Genomic DNA, 12,420 nt, shown 5'->3' with positions numbered 1-12,420 from the left:
CTAGTTCTGTTCTAGTTCTGTTCTAGTTCTGTTCTAGTTCTGTTCTAGTTCTGTTCTAGTTCTGTTCTAGTTCTGTTCTGGTTCTGTTCTACTTCTGTTCTAGTTCTAGTTATGTCCTAGTTCTGTTCTACTTCTGTTCTAGTTCTTTTCTGGTTCTATTATAGTTCTAACTCTGTTCTAGTGTGGACCATACCCCAAATATAGAAATCTTATTGGTAGCAATATAATTTTTAGCCACATTTGTTCAATATACAAATTAGCATTTACTGTAAAAATAAAAAATAATAATAAAATTTAATTTCCCTTTAATTAAATCATTCATTAAGCACAAACTCAACACCCACTCTTTAATTGCAAATAAATTATCATAAAGCCGGAAAAAGGGAAACGTCTGTTTATTTCCTGCAGCACATATAGTAACAGCTGTACATTATGTTTAAATTATCCTGGTGCTTTTGCTTGTGTCTCTCGCTCTCTCTCCGAGGGATTTAAATATACAAAATTATATACATATAATAAAATAATCAAAACTTTTTACAATAATTTCACTCAAAAGAAACAATCACCAACGAAAAAGCTGAAATATGACTTGAAATTAAAGAACTACTGCAAATGTCTTCAATAAGGACATACTGCTTTCAACAGATCTTTTATTTTTATGGGACAGAGACGTTGTTATTGCATGCTTAAATGCTTGTTGACTTAAATGCTTAAAGTCTGGCATCAAGTTGATACCAAGGGCAAATGAAAACCATAAAGAGGATGATGAACAAGATGATGAGAGTTTTAAGAATTGTACGCGTTTTGTAGTTGCCAGTTGTAGCGGATGGTTGTGGTAAATCATTTTAAATGCAAAACCATAAAGAATATTAAATGCATCTTATTAACCGTTACTCATCATTCACATGGAAAGGATGTAAAAGGAAATGGCAGGAAATGGTCAGAGTATTTTAAATACAAAAGGAGAAAGTAACAGCTTGCTAATTTATATTAAAATGCTTGTTAATTAAAGAAAATTTAAATAAATATCAAGCCTTATAATAATTTTCCAAATTACTTCTAATAATAAACCATTACTAAAAAACTTATATTTAAATATCTCTTAAAATCCCTTTTTAATATTAAGCTATTACCAAAAAAAACTTTTCTTTTTTTCCACAAAGTGCTTCCTTTGCCCTTAAACTTTCTGGCCAATAATGGTGTTAAATGAACCTTAAATAATAGAATCAATAACCTTTATGCATCATTTTATATATAGAGGAAAATTTTATAAAAAAAATTTAAATATATATAATTTAATCTTTTATAAGAGCCATAGAGTAATATTATATAATCTATGAGAAGAACAAAAAAAAACAAATATAAAACCCTTGAAGTGTTTTCAAATTTTATGTAAATTGACTGCTTATAGCTGACTTAATATAACAGCATATTAATTTTAATAAAGTTAAATATTAGCAAAAATATTAAATATTTAGCAAAAAAAAGTGGAAATTTTGTAACGGAAAAAAAGAAAGAATTTTTTTTTTTTTGTAAAAATATTTAGAGAAATAATTAAAATTAGTTATGTGGTACGATAAAAGTAATGCAAAATGTGTAATAAAATGATAGATTGGAATATTATCTTAATAAAAGTCTAGTCCAGTCTATAGTCTGTGCTATCAGTTTGGACAACTGGTTGTTAATGGTTTGACATTGATAAGAGTTTATAGTCCATACTTTAGTCTAGCTGATAGTCTAACATATAGTCTTCTATATAGTGCAGTCTATACTCTAGTCTTTTTTCTATAGTGTATACCTTAGACTGTAGTATACATAGCCTGGGGTAGAGTCTTGTCTATAAACTAGACTATAGTTTACACCAAAGTGTGAACTTTTGTCCTGTCTAAAGTATAGACTAGTCTTGCCTATTAACTGGATAAAAGTTTTGTATACAGTTTGGACAAAAGATTTGTGTATAAAGTAGACTAGTTTTCTCTTTAATATGAAAAAATTGTCTTGTATATAGTCTGGTCGTCCTGTCTAGTCCAATATTATTTATAGTTTAGTTTTTAGCCTAGTTTAGCCTAGTCCAGCCTAGTCTAGTTAATCCTCGTCCTTAGTCAAGTCAACAATTTAGTCTACAGTCTAGTCTAAAGTCTAGTCTAAAGTCTAGTCTATAGTCTAGTCTAAAGTCTAGTCTATAGTCTAGTCTAAAGTCTAGTCTATAGTCTAGTCTATAGTCTAGTCTATAGTCTAGTCTATAGTCTAGTCTATAGTCTAGTCTATAGTCTAGTCTATAGTCTAGTCTATAGTCTAGTGTATAGTCTAGTCTATAGTATAGTCTATAGTCTAGTCTATACTCTAGTCTATACTCTAGTCTATAGTCTAGCCTACAGACTAGTCTAGTTTATAGTCTAGTCTATAGTCTAGGCTAGACTGTATTCTAGTCTATAGTCTCGTCTATAGTTTAGTCTATAGTCTAGTCTATAGTCTAGTCTATAGTCCAGTCTGTAGTCTATTCTATAGTCTAGTCTATAGTCTAGTCAATAGTCTAGTCTATAGTCTAGTCATTAGTCTAGTCTATAGTCTAGTGTATAGTCTAGTCTATAGTCTAGTCTATAGTCTGGTGTATAGTCTAGTCTAGAATCTTGTGTATGGACTAGTCTATAGTCTGGTACATAGTCTACTCTTAATTTTAGTCTATAGACAAATCTTAACGCAGTATGGAATGTCTGGTCTATGACTTGTCAGTTCTACAGTCTGGCTGGAGCATATTATAACCAGCAGTCTAGCTTTTACATTATGTTGTTTCCCATCTGTTTTTCTCCTGTCACCCATTATTTACTCTTGTCAACTTCGGAAAAAAACCTTTTAAATTAAAATTTTTTCAGCAATTTGTATAAAATAATCACTCGCTTACTTTAATTTAAACATTTTTTTTTTGATTCTCCAAAAAAAAAAAAAAAAAAAACACTGACGTCAAACATGGACATTCTTTTTGCACAAACAAAAACATACACATAAGCACGTTTTTCAAATAAATTAAACATTTCGTTCTTTTTCTCACATACATACAGTGTTTTTGTGCCAAAAGGAAAACATATAAAATTGTATATGTATGTATATGAAAAGTTTATAACAATATACAATTTGTTTTAAAAATTCACGAAACCATATTAGATGTGTTTTATTTTATATATGTATGTAAGTGTGTGTGTGTATATAGGTATTTTTTTAGTATTTTATTTTGTTTCGTATGGTATTTTATTAATTAATATGTGGAAAAAAATGGAACCATTTAATATGCACAACAACATATTTACCTGTTATAAAGTAAAAGTTATATAGAGAGTGTATTGGACTGTTTAAGGTATTTGTTAGTGGGGTGGAATGTGTGTGAGTAAAAGAATAAAATATGTATATAAAAATATTAAATGAAACACATATAAGGTTTTCTACTTGTTTTGGACGTTAATAGGTTTTACTTTTATACATATTTGTACATGTGTTTAGACATGTCATGGGAAATATTTATTAAAACGTTAAAAGAGGCTTCATATGAATTTGATAAAATTTAACATTATTTATTAAAAATTAATTAATGGAATTTTTTTTAATTTTTATACCCTTCACTTTCGTGAGAAGGGTATATATAAGTTTGTCATTCCGTTTGTAATTTCTATAATATAATTTTCCGACCCTATAAAGTATATATATTCGTCTGTCTGTCTGTTTGTCTGTTTGTCTATCTGTCTGTCTATCTGTCCGTCTGTCTGCCCGTGGTCTGTCTGGTTAAAATTAATACGTCATTTAGTAATGATTAAGCCTCATTTGATCCTAGTCCCTATTTTCCTTTAAGGAATGACTTGAATTTCAATGTTCACTTATAAACTCTGATATCACGATGACATTCTTCATATAGAAGTAAATACCTCTATCAAAATGCGTAACGATGGGTCTCTCCTCTTTCATAAAGTCACTTATTTTGTCAATCAATTGTTGAAATATTTCAGAATCAAGGCATTAAGCAACTTAAAAGGTTTATTATTTGAAATAATTAATAGATTTTATATACAATAGTACTACTTACTGGTGTAGGGTGTTTATTAGTTTAATATTTAATATGACAGAATTGTACGCTTTAATACTTTAGGGAATGTTAGGAAAAAATTAATTATTAAACACTTTAGCATTTACTATTTGCCAACAAACTAATATGAAGCTTACTATGGAAAAAACTTTATTAAAAATTAAAGTGTGCTTTTAGGCTGTTAGAAATTTTTATACATTTTATTGTTATTATTCATTTGCCTTTTACTGTCGTTTCCTTTCTATTATTGTTAGGGGTTTTTTGCAACATTTTTAGGAATTTTTTTTAATAAATAATTCATTTATAACATTTTATCTACTCTACATATTTGATTGCATATTTACACAGTTTGCATATTTTTGTTCTTTTTTTTATAATTTTCGTTTATTCTTTGTTTTTTTAATATTTCATCAACATGTTGCCATAAATTTGTTTACATTTTATTGTTGGCAGTTTTTTTTATACTTTTTTTTTTTTCTTTTTTTCTATCATAATGCCAGCTATACATATGAATAGTAGTAGCAAAAAAATGATTTCCGCTTTTAAAAGCATAAACTCATATAGCAGCAGCAACCAGAGAGGAAGAGCATGAGTGTTAGGGAAGCGTAAAGAAAATGTCTTTGTTTTTTTTTTTTAGCACAGTGTATAAATAAAATGTTTTGCTACATTATAAGCATGTAAATGCTGACTATAATACCCTCACAGGTTGTTGACTTTTCTGTGGTGGTTTGTGAAAAAAATTTTTTTGTTTTTAACCAAAGACACGTTCGTAATAGAAACAAAAAAATTATATCATAGAATATATTAAAACAATAATATTTTTCTCTATAGTTAGTTTTCTCTTCCGCCTTAAAGTCTTCAACAATATAAACATTTAATAAAAATATAAATTTTTATTACTAGCTAAAAAAAGGATATATAGTCAACTTCCGTTTTAATGAAGCTAGAGTAATAAAATTTTTAACGAAATATTAATAATAAAACACTATATCCATATGTTAAGTTTTCAATACATTTCAATGAGTTTTATAGTTTTCACAATATTTTGAAAAAAAATTAAATAAAATAATTTTTATAATATGAAAAAAAAACTTCAATAAAAAAATACAATTTTTATATTAAACTCAAAAAAAGGATATATGTTAAACTTTCGTTACAATGATCCCAGGGTAATGAAATTTTGTACAAATATTAATCACCTATTACAGCATTCATTTATCAAGATTTACCTAAACATTTACCTAAACAATAATAAGAAAAACAAGTAAGAGTGCTATATTCGGCTGTGCCGAATCTTATATACCCTTCACCATAGTGTATTTTAAACATAATTGATCTTACAGTCTAGTTAATAAAAACATTAAAAAAATTTGAGTCGATTTAAGCCGAATGTTTCGGCGGCGGCTCAACCAACTAAATATAGTTCGGCGGCGGCTAAGCTCCGACTCGAGGCCGGTCGACTTCGACCTCTGATTCATTGCTGGTAAACATTGACGAGACGTAGATTTTGTTTTTGTTTATCGTAAAAAAAAAAATTGTTTTAAAAAGCACTTGGAAAAAATTTGTGTTAGTTTTAAATTTCAAACTTACATTATTCGCATAAAAATTATTGTACAATAACTCACAATCTACTCTCATATAATTGAAAACGTTTTAAATACTTTTTTCTATTCATCAAAAAATATATTTGCAAAACAAAAGGGAAAATTATTTTATTTTAACAAAAAATGCAAATCATATTTTTTTGCTGTGTATACTTTGTATGTTTGAATTCCAAACATACAAAAAAATACACAGCTGAATAAAACCAAATACATCTACACACACACGTGTACATCTTTTTTTATGTACAGTGTTTTTGTTGCTTTTTTAACAATTTTTTGATGAAATTTTCAGAGGTTGTCTCGGATTTTTGCTCATATCTCCGTTATTAATCGACCGATTTTGCTGATTTTAAATAGCGATCTTCTCGAAAGCATGTCTAATAGAATTATTGAAGATTCAGACATCGCCGATATCTGGGGTCCTCTAAAAACTGATTTCAACAGACAGACAGACAGACAGACAGACAGACGGACATGGCTTAATCGACTCCGCTATCTATAAGGATCAAGAATATATATACTTTATAGGGTCGGAAAATTATATTATAGAAATTACAAACGGAATGACAAACTTATATATACCCTTCTCACGAAAGTGAAGGGTATAAAAATTAAAAAAAATTCCATTAATTAATTTTTAATAAATAATGTTAAATTTTATCAAATTCATATGAAGCCTCTTTTAACGTTTTAATAAATATTTCCCATGACATGTCTAAACACATGTACAAATATGTATAAAAGTAAAACCTATTAACGTCCAAAACAAGTAGAAAACCTTATATGTGTTTCATTTAATATTTTTATATACATATTTTATTCTTTTACTCACACACATTCCACCCCACTAACAAATACCTTAAACAGTCCAATACACTCTCTATATAACTTTTACTTTATAACAGGTAAATATGTTGTTGTGCATATTAAATGGTTCCATTTTTTTCCACATATTAATTAATAAATACCATACCATACGAAACAAAATAAAATACTAAAAAAATACCTATATACACACACACACTTACATACATATATAAAATAAAACACATCTAATATGGTTTCGTGAATTTTTAAAACAAATTGTATATTGTTATAAACTTTTCATATACATACATATACAATTTTATATGTTTTCCTTTTGGCACAAAAACACTGTATGTATGTGAGAAAAAGAACGAAATGTTTAATTTATTTGAAAAACGTGCTTATGTGTATGTTTTTGTTTGTGCAAAAAGAATGTCCATGTTTGACGTCAGTGTTTTTTTTTTTTTTTTTTTTTGGAGAATCAAAAAAAAAATGTTTAAATTAAAGTAAGCGAGTGATTATTTTATACAAATTGCTGAAAAAATTTTAATTTAAAAGGTTTTTTTCCGAAGTTGACAAGAGTAAATAATGGGTGACAGGAGAAAAACAGATGGGAAACAACATAATGTAAAAGCTAGACTGCTGGTTATAATATGCTCCAGCCAGACTGTAGAACTGACAAGTCATAGACCAGACATTCCATACTGCGTTAAGATTTGTCTATAGACTAAAATTAAGAGTAGACTATGTACCAGACTATAGACTAGTCCATACACAAGATTCTAGACTAGACTATACAGACCAGACTATAGACTAGACTATAGACTAGACTATACACTAGACTATAGACTAGACTAATGACTAGACTATAGACTAGACTATAGACTAGACTATAGACTAGACTATAGACTAGACTATAGACTAGACTATAGACTAGACTATAGACTAGACTATAGACTAGACTATAGACTAGACTATAGACTAGAATACAGTCTAGACTAGACTATAGACTAGACTATAAACTAGACTAGTCTGTAGGCTAGACTATAGACTAGACTATAGACTAGACTATAGACTAGACTATAGACTAGACTATAGACTAGACTATAGACTAGACTATAGACTAGACTATAGACTAGACTATAGACTAGACTATAGACTAGACTATAGACTAGACTATAGACTAGACTATAGACTAGACTATAGACTAGACTATAGACTAGACTATAGACTAGACTATAGACTAGACTATAGACTAGACTATAGACTAGACTATAGACTAGACTATAGACTAGACTATAGACTAGACTATAGACTAGACTATAGACTAGACTATAGACTAGACTATAGACTAGACTATAGACTAGACTATAGACTAGACTATAGACTAGACTATAGACTAGACTATAGACTAGACTATAGACTAGACTATAGACTAGACTATAGACTAGACTATAGACTAGACTATAGACTAGACTATAGACTAGACTATAGACTAGACTATAGACTAGACTATAGACTAGACTATAGACTAGACTATAGACTAGACTATAGACTAGACTATAGACTAGACTATAGACTAGACTATAGACTAGACTATAGACTAGACTATAGACTAGACTATAGACTAGACTATAGACTAGACTATAGACTAGACTATAGACTAGACTATAGACTAGACTATAGACTAGACTATAGACTAGACTATAGACTAGACTATAGACTAGACTATAGACTAGACTATAGACTAGACTATAGACTAGACTATAGACTAGACTATAGACTAGACTATAGACTAGACTATAGACTAGACTATAGACTAGACTATAGACTAGACTATAGACTAGACTATAGACTAGACTATAGACTAGACTATAGACTAGACTATAGACTAGACTATAGACTAGACTATAGACTAGACTATAGACTAGACTATAGACTAGACTATAGACTAGACTATAGACTAGACTATAGACTAGACTATAGACTAGACTATAGACTAGACTATAGACTAGACTATAGACTAGACTATAGACTAGACTATAGACTAGACTATAGACTAGACTATAGACTAGACTATAGACTAGACTATAGACTAGACTATAGACTAGACTATAGACTAGACTATAGACTAGACTATAGACTAGACTATAGACTAGACTATAGACTAGACTATAGACTAGACTATAGACTAGACTATAGACTAGACTATAGACTAGACTATAGACTAGACTATAGACTAGACTATAGACTAGACTATAGACTAGACTATAGACTAGACTATAGACTAGACTATAGACTAGACTATAGACTAGACTATAGACTAGACTATAGACTAGACTATAGACTAGACTATAGACTAGACTATAGACTAGACTATAGACTAGACTATAGACTAGACTATAGACTAGACTATAGACTAGACTATAGACTAGACTATAGACTAGACTATAGACTAGACTATAGACTAGACTATAGACTAGACTATAGACTAGACTATAGACTAGACTATAGACTAGACTATAGACTAGACTATAGACTAGACTATAGACTAGACTATAGACTAGACTATAGACTAGACTATAGACTAGACTATAGACTAGACTATAGACTAGACTATAGACTAGACTATAGACTAGACTATAGACTAGACTATAGACTAGACTATAGACTAGACTATAGACTAGACTATAGACTAGACTATAGACTAGACTATAGACTAGACTATAGGCTAGACTATAGATTGGACTATGGACTAAACAATAGGATATACTATAGACTAGACTATATGATAGACTAAAGTTTAGACTATAGACTAGACTATAGACTAGACTATAGAATATTATAGTCATTTCACTAGACTTAAGAATAACGTCAGCTAGAGATGTAGATCTTTAATACAATCATACACCTTTATACAAAATAACTTTAAAATAATGTTAAAAAAATGCCATACATATTTCTGTTAAAAAATACGAAATCATTATTTTCTCAAATAAATGATAATTGCATTGATTTGTTTTTTTTGTATATATATTCATTAAATTTGAAATTGTATCTTTTTTTTGGAGAATTATTCATTCATTTTACAAATAATATCTTCCAACTACATGTGTGTCATTGCCATAAATCATATATAAATTTTAATTAAGTTTTCTAGTTACTTTGACTTTTGATTATTCAGTTGGCAATAATTGCAAAAGTATAAAAAATATTAAGTTTTCTTTTTTTCATGGAAAAATATGTGAAGAGAAGAAGAAAAAAAGTTTTAATAACTTTTAAGTGTTCTTGACATTCTTTAAGGATATGGATATATAAAGATATTAAATATAAATGTACATTTTATAAAATTATAATATTTGAAATTGTAGGAGAAAAATGTAAAGTTTTCTGAGAATCTATAATAGATTGAGGGCTTAAGTTTGGCATTTAAATAGCTTAAAGTGTTAGCTTATATGTGGTTTATTAGTTTTAAAGTTCATTCAAAAATTTTTCACTTTACAAAGCTTTAGGTATTATTAGTAACGAATTAATATTAATCATACGTCAGGTGGTACTGAACTTTTTAATTTTCATTTTTAGCAATTTTAAAGATTTTTATTTAAAATTTTATTTGCATTATAAATAAAGCTTATTTTTCTTTATTATTTAAGAATATTTTATATAAAAAATGTTATTTTTTGTTGTTGTAGTTTATAATTAAATAAAATAATACATTTAATTTGCCTGAAAGCATATACCTTTATTTGTTTATTTATAAATCAAATTTTTGCAAAAACGTTTATTATTCTTTTTAATTAAACCAATATATTTCCAATTTATTGCATTTAAAATACAATTTAAAAAATGTTTGCTTTCTATGCTTTCACCATATACATACACTAGGCAACAAAAAAAGTGTAACTATTCTGTATATTGTTTCTCACTTAAAAATGCATCATTAAAAAGTATAAAATAACAAAAAAAAATAAATTTAACTAAACATTTTATTGTGTGTCATATTGTCTGAATTTATGGTCAGTTTTTTTATTTAAGCGAAATTTTATTATATTGTTTTTTTAAAACGTGTTCTTTTATAGGTTTTATGATACAAAAATACGTGTTTACGATTTTTGTTTTATATATTTAATTTTGTCAATTTATTGACAGATAAAATGTATTAAAAGAAAGTATGAAATTTATAAAAATAAATTGATTTTTATGATTTACAAAACAACAAAAACAACTGTACAATAATGACACATCCATAAAATAAAGAAGCCAAAATATAGAAAATCAAAAAAATATTAAAAAATTTAAAATAAAATTAAAAATTTTACTAATTTGCCACAATATTTTTAAAATGCGAGATTTGTACTTAAATCCCTTTTGAATTAAAGAAAACTTTTGCCATTTAAACTTTAAAATTTTTCCACAGAAACTTTAAAAAATTATACTCTAAAAGAAAAGTCACACTAGGCGTATGATTAATATTAATTCCATTCATTTTCAAACTATAACTAACAAATTACACAGATTTTCTATAAAATTCAAAACTAAAAAACAGTAAATATAAAGATCAGATTTTTTGCCTATCAACCTTACAAAAAGAAATTATTTATATTTCCCCATTTGATAACTTTTTCTTTTAAAAAATTTTATATTTTAAAAATTTATTTAAATTTCCTTAATAAATAAAAAAAAAACAAAGCCACAATAAACTTAAATTAAAATTTTGTCTTATATTGTTCTTTGGCCTTAAATAAATATACTTCAAATAATAAAAAATAGAAATAAAAAACTACAACAAAAACACAAATTTCCTGTAAGCAAATTCCTTAGAAATCTTCTAACAAATCTAATATAATTTTTTTTGTTTTTTTTTTCCTGTGCAGTACTCAGGTGTCATTTATATGTGTAAAAGAAAAACAAATTTTCAACTTCCAACATTTTATTATTTATTTAACTTATGGACAAAAACGAAGAAAATTGTTATGAATATTATATAACTTGTGGAATTTGCAAGTTTTTCTTAAACATCTTTTGTTATACAAATTCATGTGTTTTTTTTTTTACAGAACAATGTCATCCCTTAATGGCACATGAGTGAAGGTAATACTCGTAGCAAAACCACGCTGTTATTATTAGTTGGTTTTGTATTGTTGCCAAAAAAAAATTCTTCATAATACAAGGTAATAATATAAAATTTGATTATACTGCTCTTAGGCCAAAGGAACTGGCAATATGTTGAAAAAAATATTTTATTACAATAGCTTTGAAACAAGAAAAATGTTTTTAATTTAAAACAAACTAAACAATTTTCCCATGAAACTGGAATGTTAGGATGTTGTAGCTGAACTAGAACTAAACTAGAGTGGTTCTAGAACTGAACTAGAACTAGAACAGAACATAACTAGAACAAAACTAGAACATAACTAGAACAAAACTAGAAATGAACTAGAACAGAATTGGAACAGAACTAGAAAAGAACTAGAACAGAACTAGAACTAGAACAGAACTAGGACAGAACTAGGACAGAACTAGGACAGAACTAGGACAGAACTAGAGCAGAACTAGAACAGAACTGAACAGAACTATAACAGAACTAGAACAGAACTAGAACAGAACTAGAACAGAACTAGAACAGAACTAGAACAGAACAGAACTAGAACAGAACTAGAACAGAACTAGAACAGAACTAGAACAGAACTAGAACAGAACTAGAACAGAACTAGAACAGAACTAGAACAGAACTAGAACAGAACTAGAACAGAACTAGAACAGAACTAGAACAGAACTAGAACAGAACTAAAACACAACTAGAACACAACTAGAACACAACTAGAACACAACTAGAACAGAACAAGAACAGAACAAGAACAGAACTAGAACAGAACTAGAACAGAACTAGAACAGAACTAGAACAGAACTAGAACAGAACTAGAACAGAACTAGAAC

At 27.8% G+C, this 12,420-nt stretch overlaps 1 protein-coding gene across 4 annotated transcripts in view; it reads left to right on the top strand.

Moving 5' to 3' along the window:
- LOC111676740 overlaps positions 1–12,420 on the top strand; it is a 92,119-nt gene that overhangs the window by 18,640 nt on the left and 61,059 nt on the right. For 3 of the 4 annotated variants that reach the window (XM_046946156.1, XM_046946158.1, XM_046946155.1), the window contains exon 3: positions 11,541–11,654. The gene's annotated coding sequence lies outside the window, so the exon portion shown is untranslated. Of the gene's footprint in view, positions 1–677; positions 940–11,540; positions 11,655–12,420 lie in introns of those variants that run through there. The other variant, XM_046946157.1, reaches the window with a different exon arrangement.

This window comes from Lucilia cuprina, chromosome 3 (assembly GCF_022045245.1).
Source record: "Lucilia cuprina isolate Lc7/37 chromosome 3, ASM2204524v1, whole genome shotgun sequence".
NCBI lineage: Eukaryota > Metazoa > Arthropoda > Insecta > Diptera > Calliphoridae > Lucilia > Lucilia cuprina.
Note: the sequence above shows the minus strand (reverse complement) of the source record. Positions and strands in the feature narration are given on the sequence as shown.